This window comes from Mus caroli, unplaced genomic scaffold (assembly GCF_978045245.1).
Source record: "Mus caroli unplaced genomic scaffold, Mus_caroli_1 scaffold_7, whole genome shotgun sequence".
NCBI lineage: Eukaryota > Metazoa > Chordata > Mammalia > Rodentia > Muridae > Mus > Mus caroli.
The window spans coordinates 55,699,120-55,719,348 of NW_028227262.1; the positions used below are offsets into that span (position 1 = coordinate 55,699,120).

The 20,229-nt window shown below is 38.5% G+C and overlaps 1 long non-coding RNA gene across 6 annotated transcripts in view; it reads right to left on the reverse strand.

Moving 5' to 3' along the window:
* The window catches only part of LOC115031311 (uncharacterized), a 395,022-nt gene that overhangs the window by 260,011 nt on the left and 114,782 nt on the right, over positions 1-20,229 (reverse strand). For all 6 annotated transcript variants that reach the window (XR_015047588.1, XR_003836931.2, XR_015047587.1 and 3 more), the window contains exon 2: positions 18,604-18,668. This is a non-coding gene — a long non-coding RNA (uncharacterized LOC115031311). The remainder of the gene's footprint in view (positions 1-18,603; positions 18,669-20,229) is intronic.

Genomic DNA, 20,229 nt, shown 5'->3' on the forward strand with positions numbered 1-20,229 from the left:
ATGGAAGGAGTTACAGAGACAAATTTTGGAGCTGAGATGAAAGGATGGACCATCTAGAGACTGCCACATCCAGGGATCCATCTCATAATCAGCCTCCAAACGCTGACACCATTGCATACACAAGCAAGATTTTGCTGAAAGGACCCTGATATAGCTGTCTCTTGTGAGACTATGCCAGGGCCTAGCAAACACAGAAGTGGATGCTCACAGTCAGCTATTGGATGGATCACAGGGCCCCCAATGGAGAAGCTAGAGAAAGTACCCAAGGAGCTAAAGGGATCTGCAACCCTATAGGTGGACCAACAATATGAACTAACCAGTACCCCCCCCACCCGAGCTCATGTCTCTAGCTGCATATGTATCAGAAGATGACCTAGTCATCCATCAGTGAAAAGAGAGGCCCATTGGTGGTGCAGACTTTATCTGCCTCAGTACAGGGGAACGCCAGGGCCAAGAAGTGGGAGTGGGTGGGTAGGGGAGTTGGGGGGAGGGAGGGTATGGGGGACTTTTGGGATAGTACTGGAAATGTAAATGAGGAAAATACCTAATAAAATTTTTTTTAAAAAAATGTATTGGCCATGACTGTGTTCACTAAACAAGCAGCTTTTGTATTTAAGCAGAAGAATTTTGGTATCTATATTTAACAAACACGAGGGGTTCAAATCTTTGGTTTTTCTCTGCTTTTACTTAGTGTCTGATTCCATTTGGTTTGTAGAATTATTCCTATGTAACTTTGCATGAGACATCCACAAGCTGCTTTAATAAGTCAACACTGGAGGAGTGCGGTTAGTTTTCCTTTTAAAGAACTTCAAGTTTGAGAATCAATATAGGAGAATCTTCTGGAAGAAATGGTAGTGAGTAAAAATGATAGGAAGTTTCCTTACAATGAAAAGTAAATTGTGGCTTGCTTCTGAGGACACTGTAGCCACCACATGTGGTAGGGGTCCAGGGTTGCCTGAATCCTAAGGCTGCTTACCATGGTCAGGCATCTCTTCTCAGCCCCTCTCCCTCCCTTTGGGACTTGCCAGAACCCAGCCAGGTAACCTTCAGCCATCATACATGATTCACAGTTCCAGAAGCCTGCCAGCTGTCTGACTAGAACCCTCTAGTTGCTCCACCCAGTCTTAACCCACCAGATCAGCCCACGCTGTAGGAGGAAATTTGTACCAGGTTCCTTGACTAACCTAATGAAGCCATCAGTCTGTAGCCAAGAAAGAAACAGAAGACCTGGATAGATGCTGTATCTTCCAATACCAGACAAACAGAGGATACCAAGATCACAACCTTGTTATGAGTCAGCTTCATCCTGAACACTGCAAGTAATAGAAAATGTCAATGAACAAACTAACTCCCGATATACAAATCCCAGCACAAAAATAAAAACATCATTAAGAGAAATAAAATGACATCTCCAAAAAATACCAACCCTACAGTCATGGTCAATAATAAAAATAACATGGGAGAATATACAGGAAAATAATTCAAAGGAGTAATTAGAAATATGGCCAAACAACTTGAATGGTTTGAATGAAAATGTCACCCATAGTATCAGGTATTTAAATCTTAGTCCCCAGTTGTTGGTGATATTTAAGACTATGTAGAAGGTGTTTTGAAGGAATTAAGTCACTGGAGGTCAGCTTTGAGCATTTAAAGACCCATGTTATTCTCAGCTTGCTCTCCCTGGTCAGTGCTTGTGATTTAAGATATGAGCTCTAGCTTGCTACTCCCACTGCCATGACTAATGCTTCCCTGCCGGAATGAATTCTTATCTGTCTGAAACCATAAGTCCAAATAAACTTTTCTTTGCATAAGTGGTTTTCAGCATGATGTTTTATCACAGCAACAGAAAAGTAACAAGTACACAACTCAAAAGAGACAAAGACGCACAGAGGAATAGTTGAAACGACACTCTGCATTCAGTCTGACTTTGAAGGAATAAAGCTGAATAGCAACAATAGAAATGGCAGAAAATACACAAACTCATGGGAAGTAGAGAACACACTCTTGGGTCACGGGAGAAATCAAGAAAGAAATTAACATCTATGGAACACAATGAGGACTATTTATATCTCTAAGGCACCTACATTACCGCCATTTAAATAAAAAAATAAAAAATAAATAACCTTACCTTAATTACTTAGTGGTATACTTGAAAGCTTTAGAATAACAAGATTATCTGATAATTACTATCTGGAATACATAAAGAAATAAAACAACTAAACATCATGAAAACAAAACAATTCAAAATGATGTAAGGAGCTAAGCAGAGAGTTCTCAAAAGAGGAAATGCACCAAGAGATAGAACATACTTTAAAAAATGTTCAATAACTCTAGTCATAGAAAAATACAAATTTAAACTACTTTGAGATTTCATTTTATACCAGTCAGAATGGCCAACATCAATAAAACAAAGGACAGATAGCATGTGCTGGCTAAGTATTCAGAGAAAGGGAAGCATTTGTTCGTTGCTGGTGGGAGTGCAAACTGGCATAACAATTGTGGAAATCAGTGTGGAAGTTCCCTTAGGAAGCTGGGAATGAATCTATGTCAAGATCTAGCTGTACCACTCTTAGGTATATACCCAAAGAACTCCACGTCTTACTGCAGGAACTAACCATGTTTATGCTCTATTCATAACAGCCAGAAATTTAAAACAGATTAAATGTCCATCAACTGAGTGAATAATGAAAATGTGGGTAACACAATCACAAAAGAACTCAAATGATATGTACTCACTGATAAGTGGATATTAGCCCAGAAACTTAGTATAGCGAGATATAAGATACAATTTGCAAAACACATAAAACTGAAGAAGAACGAAGACCAAAGTGTGGACACTTTGCCCCTTCTTAGAATTGGAAACAATCACCCATGGAAGGAGTTACAGAGACAAAGTTTGGAGCTGAGACAAAAGGATGGACCATCTAGAGACTGCCATTTCCAGGGATCCATCCCATAATTAGCCTCCAAACGATCACACCATTGCATATACTAGCAAGCGTTTGCTAAAAGGACCCTGATATGAGACTATGCCGGGGCCTAGCAAACACATAAGTGGAAGCTCACAGTCAGCTATAGGATGGATCACAGGGCCCCCAATGGAGGAGCTAGAGAAAGTATCCAAGGAGCTAAAGAGATCTGCAACCCTGTAGGTGCAACATTATGAACTAAGCAGTACCCCGGAGCTCTTGACTCTAGCTGCATATGTATCAAAAGATGGCCTAGTCGGCCATCACTGGAAAGAGAGGCCCATTGGACACGCAAACTTTATATGCCCCAGTACAGGGGAACGCCAGGGCCAAAAAATAGGACTTGGTGGGTAGGGAAGTGGGGGGGAGGGTGGGGGGACTTTTGGGATAGCATTGGAAATGTAATTGAGGAAAATACGTAATAAAAAATATTAAAAAAAGAAAATATGATATATTTACAAAATAGAATATTATTTAATGTTAAGAAAAATGAAGTTATGAAGTTATAAGATAAATGAATGGAACTAGAATCAATAATTCTGAGATAACCCTGAAAGACAAGTGTCATGTTGACTTCTCATTTGGGGAATGTTAGCTTTAACTCTGTAGATATGGGTTTCATTTGGAATCCCCATAGAGTTCAGGAAATTAGGAAAAGGATATGGGTTGATTCAAGGGCAGAGAGATAGAACAAAGAGGTAGAAAGGAGACTAATGGAACATGAGTGGTTAAATGGAGAGTGGGATGAGAGGGCAGATGTAGTACAGAATCTAGGGAGGGGTAAGGAACCCAGAAGACATTTTGAGAAATTTATATGGAAACTTACTCCTATAAAAACTTCCTAAAATATATACTTATACGTTTATAAAACGAATTTAAATTTATTTATTTATTTTATGTATATGTTGTACAGATACTTGTGAGCCAGCGTGTGGTTTCTGGAAATGAAGGTTGCTTGCTCCGGCTTAAAGATTTATTTGTTATTATATCTAAGTACACTGTAGCTGTCTTCAGACACACCAGAAGAGGACATCAGATTTCATTACAGATGGTTGTGAGCCACCATGTGATTGCTGGGATTTGAACTCAGGACTTTTGGAAGAGCAGTCAGTCAGCTCTTAACTGCTGAGCCATCTCTCCAGCCCTGCTTACAAAAAGAATTTAAATGGATTTTCCCTATAATGGATCAGCTAATCACACTAGTAGACAACATAGAATAACAAATAAAAGCCCAGTATCAGAGGTGCAAAAAGCACCTTTTGGAGTTGTGAGCAAGTGAGGTCACATGTGCCTCCAAAGGTTACAAGATATTGTCAGTGCTCTTGGTTGCCCTCCAGGACTTGACAGTAAGACTTCACATACTCAGTCGTGGAACAAGAGAAAACAAGCTGGTACTCACCTGAAAGCTTTATTCCTACTGACAATCTTTCATAGTGCCATGAGGTGTAATGCATGTAACCAGAAGAGAAAATTAATAATCTCATCCAGCTGTGATTCCCAAACACTACAAAATGACCAGCTGGCCAAGACAGCCCTACTGGTGTAATAGTGACACATCTATTACTGGAGCAAACAACCACTTCCTGATTGCATTTAAGGCCCAGGAACCTATAGCTAGCAGTTATTGGAACCAAGAATATGTGGCGACATAGGTCAAAGGTTCTAAGGGAAAACCCACTACTATCACTCTGCTAAGTAGACATAGTATTTTACTGACTCATGATGACTTGATATCCACAGTGAGTAGTGTATCGGATAACCTTTATCGGAGAAGCATCTTTTTTCACTATGTGGTAATTAACTTGAATAACCACAATTGGTCAGGGTGCAGAGAGTAAGAGACTTAAGCATTATCAACCCTAAATGAGATGTCACTCCTCTTTCCTCCAAGGTTCAGTAATCATTGATAAATAAGGGGGCTGAATGATTGTGAGACCCAGAGGTGCTGAATAACTACAAGAACAATGCTTCCAGACACAGTTAGTATATTTGCACAATGAGAGCTCACAGTGGCTGTGACAGCATGTACAAAATCTGCACAAGGTTAAGCCAGACAGAATCTCAGCATGGAGTTAGTAGAGGTGGTAATGGGGTCTCCTTGGCCAAGGAGCTATTGACAATTATAGTTGTTGAGATAGAGAGAGAGAGAGAGAGAGAGAGAGAGAGAGAGAGAGAGAGAGAGAGTTAGGGTTTTTTTTTAAAGTTCTAGCTCCTGGTGGGTTGACAAAGGGAAAAAAGACCACATATTCAAGAGTAAATGAGCAGTAAAAATTGTATTTGATGATGATAGCAGTGTGTGTGTGTGTGTGTGTGTGTGTGTGTGTGTTTGTGTGTTTTGTTTAGGTACAAAGCTGGATGTATAGAGAAGAGACATAAATATATGATAGGAGTAGACCATTAAAACACATTGTATGAAATTCTTAAATAACTATTTTAGAAAAGAGGGAGAAAAAGTAAATTTACTTTATTAATTTGATAATTGAATTAAAGGTGATAATTAAAATTACTTCATTAATATGAAAATAAATTTAGTTACTATGGTTTATGCTAGGATTTATGATATAAAATATGAAAAAAGTTTTAGATTGAGTGAAATGTGTTTCTCTGTGTATGTATGTAAGTACATATTATGAAGATATTGTAACTCTTATTATTGAATAACTAGGGACTATTCTAAACCACTGTTATTCACAGAAAGAACTTTGTATTAAATATTAAACATCTAGGAAATATTGTGTTCTTTCTTGAATACCTTTATAAAGCATATTCTGAATTTTTGATTAAAAATAGAATCATATTGCAAAACAGTACATGATAATAGCTTAAAATCAGCAGTTTTAGCTACAAGATGTACTATGTAAGCATTATGATAACTGTGCAGCAGATACCCAAAGGGAGGACATGGGAATCTAAAACAAATGACTATGTTGATAACTCTTAGCCTCCCTGCATACAAGGCCATCAATTGTGTGTCTTGGGGCTAGTATAATTGCTTGTAAGCCTTATGCTTCCTGTTACGTTTGTTACATTGTTGGTAGCAGTGGTGTTTTCTGTGATTGTTAATATTATAGTCTAATTTCTTTGATGGAGATTTATTGTTTACAAGGCTTTTCTAGAAGATGCTCATTTGCCCTTTTATTTGCCAGGGCTTCCCACTATGTATTTCTAAGTGGGGCACTTAAGTTATTCTTAAGTCAGACCAGTATTAAATCAGTGACAACTAATTTTTATATTTCAAATCAAAAACAATATAAATGCTTGATATATGTCTTAGGTATTTTACATGCATGGATTTTTTTTTTTCAATTAAAAAGCACAGGGGAAAAATTCCTGAATAGAACAGCAATGGCTTGCACTGTAAGATCGAGAATTGACAAATGAGACATCATGAAACAGCAAAGCTTCTGCAAGGCAAAAGACACCGTCAATAAGACAAAAAGACCACCAACAGATTGGGAAAGGATTTTTACCTATCCTAAATCAGATAGGGGACTAGTATCCAATATATATAAAGAACTCAAGAAGGTGGACTTCAGAAAATCAAATAACCCCATTAAAAATGGGGCTCAGATCTGAACAAAGAATTCTCACCCGAGGAATACCGAATGTCAGAGAAGCACCTGAAAAAATGTTCAACATCCTTAATCATCAGGGAAATGCAAATCAAAACAACCCTGAGATTCCACCTCACACCAGTCAGAATGGCTAAGATCAAAAATTTAGGTGACAGCAGATGCTGGCGAGGATGTGGAGAAAGAGGAACACACCTCCATTGTTGGTGGGATTGCAAGCTGATACAGCCACTCTGGAAATCAGTTTGGTGGTTCCTCAGAAAATTGGACATAGTACTACTGGAGGATCCAGCAATACCTCTCCTGGGCATATATCCAGAAGATGTCCCAACCGGTAAGAAGGACACATGCTCCACTATGTTCATAGCAGCCTTATTTATAATAGCCAGAAGCTGGAAAGAACCCAGATATCCGTCAACAGAGGAATGGATATAGAAAATGTGGTACATTTACACAATGGAGTACTACTCAGCTATTAAAAAGAATGAATTTATGAAATTCCTAGCCAAATGGATGGACCTGGAGGGCATCATCCTGAGTGAGGTAACACAATCACAAATGAACTCACACAATATGTACTCACTGATAAGTGGATATTAGCTCAAAACTTAGGATACCCAAGATATAAGATACAATTTGCTAAACGCATGAAACTCAAGAAGAATGAAGACCAAAGTGTGGACACTATGCCCCTTCTTAGAATTGGGAATAAAATACCCATGGAAGGAGTTACAGAGACAAAGTTTGGAGCTGTGATGAAAGGATGGACCATCTAGAGGCTGCCATATCCAGGGATCTACCCCATAATCAGCTTCCAAACGCTGACACCATTGCATACACTAGCAAGATTTTGCTGAAAGGTCCCAGATATAGCTGTCTCTTGTGAGACTATGCCGGGGCCTAGCAAACACAGAAGTGGAAGCTCACAGTCAGCTAGTGGATGGATCACAGGGCTCCCAATGGAAGAGCTAGAGAAAGTACCCAAGGAGCTAAAGGGATCTGCAACCCTATAGGTGCAACAACATTATGAACTAACCAGTACCCCGGAGCTCTTGACTCTAGCTGCATATGTATCAAAAGATGGCCTAGTTGGCCATCACTGGAAAGAGAGGCCCATTGGACACGCAAACTTTATATGCCCCAGTACAGGGGAACGCCAGAGCCAAAAAAATTGGGAATGGGTGGGTAGGGAAGTGGGGGGGAGGGTATGGGGGACTTTTGGGATAGCATTGGAAATGTAATTGAAAATATGTAATAAAAATATTAAAAAAAATAAGTCTCAAATTATTAATCAAAATAAATTTAATCATTTCCTCCCTACCTTTTTCTCCCTCCAAGCCCTCTCATAACCCACACTCAAATTCATAGACTTTTTTCATATAATTATTGATATTAAAGAAACACATATGCAAATGCATAAATATATAAATACAATCTGCTTCATCCAAGAAACATACCTTAACATCAAGTATAGACAGTACTTCAGAATAAAAGAATGTAAAAGGATATTCCAAGTAAATGGACATAAAACCCCAGACAGTATACCTTTTTTTTTTTTTTAAAGACATGGTTTCTCTGTATAGTACTGGCTGTCCTGGAACTCTTTTTGTAGACAAGGGTGGCCTTGAACTCAGAGATTTGCCTGCTTCTGCCTCCCAAGTGCTAGAATTAAAGGTGTGTGCAACTACCACCCAGTAAGGTATTTTAAAGTGATCATTTAAATATCTGACAAAATATTTGGATTTCAAACCAAAACTAACAGAAAGATATAAGGAAAGTGATTACATACTATCAAATGGAAAAACCCACCAAGATGATAATGAAATTCTTAACATTTATTCACCAAATGTAAGGGCACCCAAGTTCATAATAGAAATGCCACTACAGCTTAAACCACATATTGACCCTAACCCACTGATAGTGGGTGACTTCAGTACTCAACTCTCACCAATAGACAGGACAGTTGGATAAAATCTAAACAGAGACATGCTGAAGCTTATCTATAGGACAAATGGTTTTAACTCATATAAATAGAACATTTTATCCAAATACAATAGAATACACCCAATTTCAAATTGCACCCATAGAGCTATAGTAATAAAAATAGCATGGTACTGCCACAAAACCAGAAACATTGATCAAACTGAAGACCCATAAATAAGTCCTATGGACACACCTATGGACACCTTCTTTTTATAAAGCCAGAAATGCACAATGGAGAAAAGATGGCATGTTCAACAAATGGTGCTAGCCAAATTGGATGTAGAAGAATCCAAATCGATCTGTACTCATCACCTTGCACAAAGCTCAACTTCAAATAGACCAAAGATCTCAACCTAAGTCAGATCCACTGAATCTGATAGAGCAGAAAGTGAGCAATGTTCTTGAATTCATTGGCACAGGAAAAGACTTTCTAACCAGAACACTGATAATACAGACACTATGAACAACAATTAATAAATAGGGCCTTATGAAACTGAAAACCATCTGTGTGACAAAGGACACCATCATTTAAACAAAGCAGCAGCCTATAGAATGGAAAAAGGTTTTTATCAACTGCATTTTCAGTAGAGGGTTAAATATCCAAAACATATAAAGACCTCAAAAAACTGAACATCAAGAAAACAACCCAATTAAAATACAGGGTGCAGATCTAAACAAAATTCTCAAAAGAGGAAACTCTAATGGCTGAGAAACACTTAAAGAAATGTTCAACATTCTTATTTATCAGGGAGCTGCAAATCAAAACTATTTTGACATTTCATTTTATACCAATCATAATGGCCAAGATCCATAAAATAAAAGATCGTGCTGGCTAGGATATGGAGTAAGGGACACACATGTCCATTGCTGGTGGAAGCACAAACTTGTACAGCCACTCTGGAAATCAGCATGGCAGTGCCTCAGGAGGACTAAATTGATCTACCTCAAGATCAAACTGTATTACTCCTGAGTATATACCCAAATGACACCCACCCTACTACAGAGGTGTCTGCTCAACATATGTTCAGTGTTGCTCTATCCATAATAGCCAGAAATTGGAAACATCCTAAATGTTTGCCAACAGGGGAATGGATAAAGAAAAAGTGGGACACTTATACAAGAGAATATTATTCAGCTATTAAAACAATGAACTTTGCAGGTAAATGACTGAAACTGGGGGGTGGGGGAAAATCACACTGAGTGAGGTAACTCAGGCCCAAAAGGACAAATATCATGTGTTCATTTATAAGTAGATGTCAGCTGTTAAGTCATTGATAACCAAGCTACAACCCACAGAGGTTAGGTAGAGAGCAAGAACTAGTGGGGAGAGTGAATCTTCCTAGGTTGGGGAAATAGAATAGATAGTTATGGGTGACAGGCAGACTGGAATGGGAGGACCAAACCAGAAGTGGGGAGGGAAGAGGTACTCCAGGGAGGGAATATGGTGAGGACAGCTAAAACCAAGGGACTTTTGAGGTATATTATGAAAATCTAATACAGTGGAAGTTTCCTATATTATATGCATGTATGTAGGCCATCTAAATAAAATCTTAACTAGTGAGGGAGACCAAGCCCCAACTGGATGTCTCTTGTCACCAAATTAAGCTTCCAGTACCAGGAATAAGTTACATCTAGTTGAGTTATTGGCCAAGGGAGTCCAATGAGAAACCCCAAACAACACGGGCTATTGCCAAAGCTAATGGTGGCTCTCCACAAACTGACAGGAAGGCCCTATAACTTAAGGCAACACCCACATAACTCATTAAATGCGGATAAGTCTAGATAGTGCCTACCTAGAACCTTCACCACTACAGACTAATATTCATAGCGCTAGAAGGCACTCTATGTGCTACCAAAGGGCAAAGATAAATGCTACGCCAGTTACCAACCCTCCAGTCTCCAATGGTGACCTGCTTGGAAGATATCCTGGTACAATTGTGGCACAAAGCGTGCAGGAGTAACTAACCAATATCTGATTGGAGTTATGGCCCAGGCCATGAGATGAAACCCATGCTCAATGTTGCTTGGATAGCTAAGAACCTGAGACTAGAAAGGCCAAGGACCTAAGGGAAAACCAAATACTTATTGATCTGCTAAAGGAACATAACAATAAGATGAATCCTGATGACATCCTGTTATAATCATATTATCTGTGCTCTACTCAGCCATCATCAGAGAAGCTTCCTCCTGTAGCAGATAGGAACAAATACAGAAACCCACCCCTAGACAATAGGTAGAGAGTGAGAGATCTTGGAACATGCAGCCCTAAAAGGGATGTCTCATTGGGGCTCAGGAAACTCTGAGGCATAAAGAGAGTAGGACTCAGAGGGAATGGAAGATACCAAATAATGAAGGCCTTCTAGACACAACAGTGCTGGTACACAAATGAACTCACGGAGATTGAGACAGCATGAACAGGGCCTGCACGGGTCTGTACCATATAGGGCCCTAGAGACCTAGTTGGACACGGTCCCACATCCCTAACTCAGAAGCTATCTCCAACTGGTAGCTACTTGCAAATGAGAACTGTTTTCTCCCAGACAGTCTCACTGGGAAATCGTCAGTCTTGAGAGTAGTTTCCATGCCCAGCAGTAGATGTTCAACACAAAACTAACTCAACAGCATCTTTGGAAGTGCTTTTTCACATGATGTTAAGTCAGGAATGTTTTTGTTTTGTTTTTCGTACCTTATGAGTCCTTTGCCTATATATTACAGCTTCCTGTTTAAGGTTCATATGGGATTCCCTGAGTGTGTGCAAGTGTGGGTCTCTGCATCTATACATTTCTTCTGCTTTTTCTTTGGCTTTTTTTTCTTGTTTGTTCTGTTCTATTCTGATTTGATTTGATTTGAACTCCTTATATACCTGCTCATTTTTTTAAATGAGAAACAAGACACACACACACATACACACACACACACACACACGTGTGTGTGTGTGTAAAACGATGATAATTAATGGGGAGTTCTTGGAGGGTCACAGAGGAAGAAAGAGGAGAAAAGGAAGGGTGGAAAATGTATAAATACAGTATTTGTGCACGTGCTTCATAAAAAGTAGATAAAATAAATAAAGACACATGTTAGAATCAGTGAAATGTGGTATTATGCCATTTCTTATAAATCATGTTAAGAACCAACAATTACAAATGAAAAGACTAAGTTAAAATATCTTGGTAATATTGGGCATTCAGACCTAGTATCAAACTTAAAAGTTTACCTACAATCCTTTACTGACACTATATTTTCTTGATGACTGCTTATGATAACCGATTTATATTGCTCTGTTGAAGGAGGGGAGGTTCACAATGTCTAGAAAAAATTTCAACGTCACTTTGATTCTGAAGTAGCAAAGACAAGATCTGACTTTAATACTGCTAATATGAAACTGCATTCTGCTATCTTTTGTGACACTACCATCCACACAAACTCATGCATGAGAATCAGCAAATATTATTAATGCTCCTTAGCATGTGCTGTGTAATAAAACACACGCATGTGAAGTGATAAGTCATTTCCTGTAGCCTCTCCGCTCTCCCTTCAAGTCCGTAAAGTACCACCACCATGGCCTTTTTCTCTTCTCCCTAAGACTGAGTATTAGTAACAATGCCAGGCACTGAGATGAAGGTAAGGAGTCAATATGCCTTGCAGCCTGGCATAGATCATTCAAACGGCCATTTGGTTTTTACATTTCTGGGAGATTATCTATAAAATGACCATAATGCTTGTTGTCTTAGACAACTCTAATAGGTAGATTCATGAATTCTTTCTGTATTTTTGTTTCTCTAGCTTTTGTTTTGTTGTTGTTGTATTTTGTTTGTGTGTTTTGTTTTGTCCCAACAATCAGAACATTGTCTCTTGGCAGCCAGTCTACAGGAAATTAATGTTACTCCCTTCACGTGCTTAGGGCTCACAGTATGAAGGAAGAGAATATATGCATTATGCATTTTTCTCTGTTTTATCAAATGCAAAAGATCGCATTATTCAGCTGCTGCACTATGAAGCCATGCTTGAATAATTATCTTGCTTTACAAATAAGAAGCCACAGCCATCTCTCAATATTTTAGGGGAATTAGTTTCACCTGTATGAACACCGAAATCCTAGGGTACTTGAGTCCATTGGTAAAAATGGAATGTTTGTATAACTGATACAAACACTGTATATGTTCAGAGCAACACTTTATGCAATTCAGACAGTAGATAAATTTTGTTTTAACTTTATTATATACGGAGTGAAGAAAGTGGAAAAAGTCAGCACATACTCAGTGCAGTAACAATTCAGTTTTAGGATTTTTTATTAATTGTTTTATTTATTTACATTACAAATGCTGCTCCCTTCCTGGTTCCCCTCTCCACGAGTTCTTCACCCCACCCTCCCATCAGTTTGTTGAATCTGACATAGAGGACTAACTGAAACTGTGGAGGAACTGTGAGCTTACTTTCTAATCAGGAGTCCCCAGAGCAAAATGTGTGTTATGTTAGCAGTGCTGCTCGTAAGCTTTCTGACATATGTGTAAGGAATCTGAAAGGTTTTTATAACATAAAGCTAGGTAGCTGTATGTAGTGTATGCATGTGTGTGTAAGCGAGACAATAGACATTGTCTTAGCTGACCAGAAATCCCCCAGGGAGTTCCCATGCCCCTGCCTTTCCAGAGATGGGATAAAACATGCATATGACCTAGGCCTTTCATATGAGCTCTGGGGATTGGGACAAGCACATTCCCAACTCAGGTGTCTCTCCAGCCCTGAGAGCATCTTTTATTATTGGGATGTGGGTTTAGAACCTTCCATTTAGATACATCTCACACATGAAGTGGGTATTCAGTCTCATTCAACAATTTAGTCTGGTGTTTGTAAACAAGAAAGGGACCTCTGGTATTTCCCAAGCTTGAGAGCCTAGACTTAGCTGAAAAATGGTCTAAAACTGCAAACCACTGTCTCAGCAAATGGGTTATACTGAATAAGAATATACATCTGGATACATCTACAAAACAGCTACCACTCCTAAGGCTCAGGGAACATTGTGGAAGAGGAAATGGATAGATGGTAAAAGCCAGAGGATCAGGGGCTTTGCAGTGAGATTGTGTCTCACATATTTAGAAATGACAGGAGCTATAGCCATTGAGTCTCACCAATATGGCCTAACTGCCTAAACATGAGTTGAACAAAGACAACCCCAATAGACATACCCAAGTGGATTGGGGCCCGGGCAGCCCATGAGGTTCCAACCCTACAAAAAGAACTGTAGTCAACTAAGGATTGCTGAGAGTGGGAGACATAGGTTTCTCCTGGGAAGAGAACACAGTTGGTTATCCAATACCAAATAGTTATCTCTGCAAATATACATACAAGGAACATCATACAGACTGAGCAGGTTGTACTGAGGAGTAAAACATATTGAGGATTATATGTTTATGTATATACATATATATACTTACATACATACATACATACATATATGTATATAACAAATAATGAAAAGTGAGGCTAGGAATTTGCAAGCGAGCATGAAGGGGAATAGGGGAGGATCTTGATAGAGGAAAGGAGGAATTGATGTAATTAATTGATGTATTATAACCCCAATAGTTAAAGGGAGAAAAAAGAAGAACATACATCTGTGCTTTGTCCCATCAGCCCAAGTCTTGGTGTCTGACATCACCAGCTCCTCCCTACACAGGAAATCCTCTGCATTTGTGTTCCTTCAGTCCTTCTACCCAATTAACCTTCAAGTGTTACTAATTCTACTTGATTGCTAGCTCTGCAATCTGTCTGCTGTCCCACCCCAACTGCCCATACTTCCAGTCAGGACCATGGCCCACCTAAACAATTGCATCAGCCTCTACGTGAGTTACCTGATCCTTTCTGTCTTTAGCCCCACTGCTTGTTAAGTGAAAAGTCTAATCATATCACTCTCTGGCTTAATCTCTTCAATGGCTTCCTGTAGCTCTTCAGATAAAGCCCCAAGTCCATTGTACTGCTAACAGGCCCTGCAGGAGGGGCCTCGTTAATTGTCTGAGCCCCCATGTCCCTTTCCTCTTCTTCAGTCAAGTAAAACTAATTTCAACAATTCCACTGGCCCACTCTCAGACTCTTATACATGTGTAAAATACGCTCCCTTTTTAAGTTCATAGCTACGTTTTGCATCCTGACAGTGGCTTTCTCTTTCTACTCTCAGGCTAGTTTCCTGTCTCTTACCCCAGAACAGCTTTCTTCTTTAGGATTATCCTATATAGCTATCCATTTCCTGAGAGCAGGAATAGGCTCTTTTCTCTGTTGTAGGCAGGGGAAGGCGTTTCCACACTAGACACAGCCTCCATGTCTGAAAGGCTGAGAGGAAACTGGGCACAGATGCTAACTATAAAGCTTTTAAATGGTAATACATGTTTAATGAAAAAAAAAGTTTATTTCCTTTTAGTAAGAATTACAGATTAGTCTTAGAATTAGAATTAATTGGATGGATTGTCTTTGCTCCCAAGTAGGGTTGTGATTGCTTATTGAGTGGGCTATATTGAATCATTTCTCAGTTGGTATCCTCAAATCATCTGTGCAAAATGAAAGCTAGGATCTCACAGCAATAGTTGGGATGCAGCTCAGTGGTGGAGGGCATACTTGAATCCTGGGTTTCCTGGGCAAATTCCTGGCACCACAAAGCCAAACCAAAAGAACCATGAAACAGACAACATCATCAGAAGAGCTACCCATGCATGTAATCTATCTAGTCTGTTATTTTTGTACAAAGTACATTCATACAATGACCAGCGTTCTCTTCCTTTTTAAATGGCTTAAATATCTTTTTGTTTCTAAAATCTTGCTCCTACTTTGGTTGTTGTGCTAGTGTAATCTATTGGGGACATTCCCATGCAACTTCTTGTTGGGAGTTAGCCATATTGTTGGATGTTGCTGTTGTATATCTGATCTGACTATATCATATCTCTTTGTTTGTTTGTTTGTTTGTTTGTTTGTTTTTACAAGACAGGGTTTGTCTGTGTAACTGCCCTGTCTGACCTGGAACTCAATTTATAGACCAGGCTAACTTTAAATTCAGAGATCCACCTGCCTCACTTGGTCATGTTTTTCACTGTGAAAGTTAAATGGTGAACTTTAAACCTGTAAATGGCCTGTATTCTGTAATTCATTAGACTATAACATTTCACATATACAGCATAAGGGAAAGCATTACACACATCATGTGTGTATATCATGACTGGTAACTAAACAGCAACAACCCTACTGCAACTGCCTGTATCAATCCCCTATTCCTTTCACTTAATTTATTCAAATATTTTGCAGATAACCAGGTGTTGGGCACTGTCCTTGACCCTGGAATAACGAACAGAAAAACAAATTGCAGATTTATGGAGCTTCTCTTGATACAGAACTGCTTGTAAGCTCAGGATATAAGGCTGTTACAGAGCACTTGCTTTGTGGTGCAGAACTCTAGGTCTAATCGCTAGCATCAAAAAAAAAAAAAAAAAAAAGACTACTTTTAAAATTTCTCTTCTGAATTTAGGTTTATTCTTCTCCTTAATCTTACAGTTTTATTATGTAACTATGACTTTCCAAACTGTTTATTAGTGAGCTTATGATAGCACCACATGTGTTCTTGTAAGCTTCTTTAGCACTTAATGTTCTGATATAGGAAATACTAGTCTATTTATTTTTAATCTTTGAGGTTTTCTATTGTGTGCCTATGTCAGAGTTTATCCATCTCCTTGCTTCTGAATGTTTCAGTGTCTTTAAATTTTTACTATTGCAAGCAATGCTTCTATAAAATGTGTTGCATACATATATTCAATTTATTCTATGTGCAATTTATCCATGGATTTATTTCTGTATTCCTTTCATGCGATGTTTCTGATATGACACACAAATATGGAAGGCACACTTGTGCTGTATAAAGCTGGGCCTTATGGTAGGTATATGCCTATTTTAATAGCTGCTGTTGGAAGAATGTCAGAAGTGGCTATGGGCTTTGTGCTCCTATCACAGTCCTTGTGCATAAGCTGTTCTGGCACTGTGGACTGGGTTCTGACTACTGTTAACATCCATCTGCCTGCTGATTAATGCTAGTGAGGATAATGACTTAAGCAGTCATGCACAGGTTATTTGATGGTGTCTTTCATGATACACAAGTTCAACACTTTTGCCTGCTGTGTTAATTGTTACATTTTATGCACTTATTTCTTGTTGATTTAGGTTTTATTTATTTTTATTTATTTATTTTTTTGCATTGGCTGTTCTAATGATTAATGAGGAGAAATAGCATGGTGATTTAGATTTGTGTTTCCCTGATGCTTCACAACACTGAACATCATTACATGTGCATATGGGCCATCTGCATCTCTTCTTAGGGGTGAAGTGTCTATTTGAGTCTTTTGCCCATTTTTACATTTTCTTAGTTTGTCAGTGTGCTGGGGTGCATGCTACAGGGATACACATGGAGGTAATAGGACAACATATGGGAGTTGGTCCTCTCCTTTGGTCACGTTAGACTTGAGAATTGAACAGTAGGCTTGGCAGTATGTATCTCTCCCTATTGAGCCAACTTGCCAACCCTAATTTTGCAGTTTTGAAAAAAGATTTCTGTTGTTGCTGCTGCATTTTAGGAATACTCTTTTTTAGGAATACCCTATTCAGATATATAACTTATATAAATATTTTCTCACATTCTGTGGGTGGTACGTTTATTCAGTGGGTAGTACCTTTGATGAATAAAATTTTTAATGTAGTAGTTTCTCAAAGTTTTCTATCATTGCCTCTACATTTTGTAACATATCTAGAAAACAAATCTAACCACATGAGGTTCTTTTTTTCTCTCAGAGTTGCATTGATTCTGTATTTAGAAATTTGATCCATTTTCAGATCATTTTTTGTATTGAAAAATATCAAACTTCATATCAACATTCATTTTTTCTACTACCGTTTTAAAAAAGACAGTCAGTATATTTGTCAAAATCATTTGTAAGAGGTCATGTGTGTGTGTGTGTGTGTGTGGTCTGTATGTGTGTGTATATGTGAGTGTGTGGTGTGTGTGTGTGTGTGTGTGTGTATGTGTATGTGAGTGTGTGGTGTATGAGTGTGTGTGTGGTGTATGTGTGTGTGTATGTGAGTGTGGTGTGTGTGTGTGTATGTGTGGTGCATGTGTGTGTGTGTGTTTGTGTGTTTGAGTGTGTGTGTATGTGTGGTGTGTGTGTGTGTGTGTGTATGTGTGTGAAGACATATGAAGGTCAGAGGACAACTTTATGTGTACTCCACAGGTATAATCCACTTCTTTCTATTTTTTAGACAGTGTTTCTCACTGGCCTTGAGATTACCAAGTAGCTGGCTGACTAGCTAATGAACCTCAGAGAAATGCCTGTCTCCACCTGTCCAGTGCTGGGATTACAAACACGGGACATTACTTTTAGTCTTTGTTCAGGGGGGTGTGGGTAACTGAACTCAATTCTTCATGCTTCCAAGGCAAACAGTTCCAAACTGAACCATCTCTCTAGTCCATGCACAAGTTCTTTCTGAATCCCCCGTTTGTAACTATTTAGTATATATTATATTGAATTTTTATGCCTATATTGGTTACTTTATAGTAATCATAAGTTTTGATATCAGAAGATAGACTTCCTCCAGGTTTGTTATTTTTCAAGATCATGTTGACCACTCAGCAATGGTTAACATTTTAAGGGTCAATATGAGTTTTAAGGCCATTTTCCTATTCTTACTAGAAATCTCAAGGGGATTTTGGTAAGAGTTGTAGAGACTGTTAATAAATATTGGTTAGTCAGGTGATGGTGGAACATGCCTTTAATCCCAGTACTTGGGAGGTAGAGGCAGGTGGATTTCTGAGTTCAAGGCCAGCCTGGTCTACAGAGTGAGTTCCAGGACAGCCAGGGCTACACAGAGAAACCATGTCTCGAAAAAAACCTAAATAAATAAAGAAATATTGGTTAGTGTGGACATTCTAACACTATTAAGTTTTCTAATCCAGGAATACAAAAGCATTTCAATTTTAAATCTTCATTTATTTGTTTCTGTAATTTTCATTATTTTTCCTTTATATCTTTGGTTGAGTTAAGTATAAATATTTTACTTACAAAATGACAGCCTACAGAATGGGAAGAGGTCTTCACCAACTCTACATCCAATACAAGGCTGATATCTGAAATATACAAAATATATAAAATACATAAAGGAACTCAAGAAATTAAGTATCAACAAACCAAATAACTCAATTTAAAAATGGAGTACAGAAAATTCTCAACAGAGGAATCTCTAATAGGCGAGAAGCAATTAAAGAAATGTTCAATGCCCTTAGTCATAAGGGAAAAGCAAATGAAAACTACTCTGAGATTCCTTCTTACACTATCAGAAAGGTGAAGATCAAAAACAAGTGACAGTACATGCTGGTGAGGATGCGGGGCAAGGAGAACACTCTTCCATTGCTGGTGCGAGTACAAACTTGACAAAACAGTTTTGGAAATCAATCAGGTGTTTTCTCATAAAACTGGCAGTAGTTCTACCTCAGGACCCAGCTATTCCACTCCTGGTGGGTACATACCCAAAACATGTTCCACCATACCACAAGGACACTTGCTCAACTATGTTCATAACAGCATTACTCATAATAGCCAGAAACTGGAAACAAGTCAGATTTCCCTGAACTGAAGAATGGATAAAGAATATGTGATACAGTTACACAGTGGAATAGTACTTCTAATGATTCTTTATCCAGCTCCTTCATTGAACTAACTTATTAGTTCTAGTGAATTTGTTGTTCTTAATTTTTCATAGACCCCTTAAGAGTTTCTAGAAAACCATGTCATCTACAAACAGATATAATTTTACTTCTTTCTTCTTACTAGGGATATGTGTATTTCCCTTACCTGATTTTAGAAAAATGTATTTTTAGACACTGAATGTGATATTGCCCACGAGATTTTCATGCATAGCATTCATTGTAGGAACATCCATTCATTGTATCCTCTTTGGCGAGTGGTATCATGACCAGGTGCTAAGTTTAAAGGATCCAAATGCTTTTCTCTATTAACTGAGATGACTACAATGTCTTTTCCTTCCCTTTCCCAATGTGATGATCCACGTCTTGACACATTTTTGCACTCTAGGAATTAATCCTATTTGGTCATATTGTGTGGACACTTAACATGTTGCTGACCTCACTTTGCTAGTATTTTCCTAAGAATTTCTGGATTCGTGTTTTAAAGGAATATTGAACTACACTCTTGTCATGGGATATCTTTCTCTAGCTTTGATGTCAAGGTAATGGCCTCACAGGGCATGTACAGACACACTGCTTCCTTTTCAGTTTTGTTTGTTTGTGCTAAGACTGAGGAGGATTGGTATGGGTTCTTCTTTCAGAGTTTGGTGTCATTCACAAAGACAGTCTTTTGATCCAGAATTTTGGGGGACATTTTGTAGTACTCATTTAAACTCCTAGCTAGTAAAAATATCTCTTCAATTGTAGATTGTGTTCTTTATATCTCCTTGTGATTTGGTAGGTTTTATATTTCTAAAACTTTTTTCTTTTGATGTGGGTTATCTGGTTTATTGGTAGCCCTTTGTTTTCTCTTGGAATCGCCAGCACCATCCTTGGCTTTATTTCTAACTAATGCCATTTGAGTCTTCTCTTAGTTCATGGAGCTAAATGCTTGCCAGGCTTGCTGATCTTCTCAAACAGTCACCTTTGGTTTCCATGATTTTTT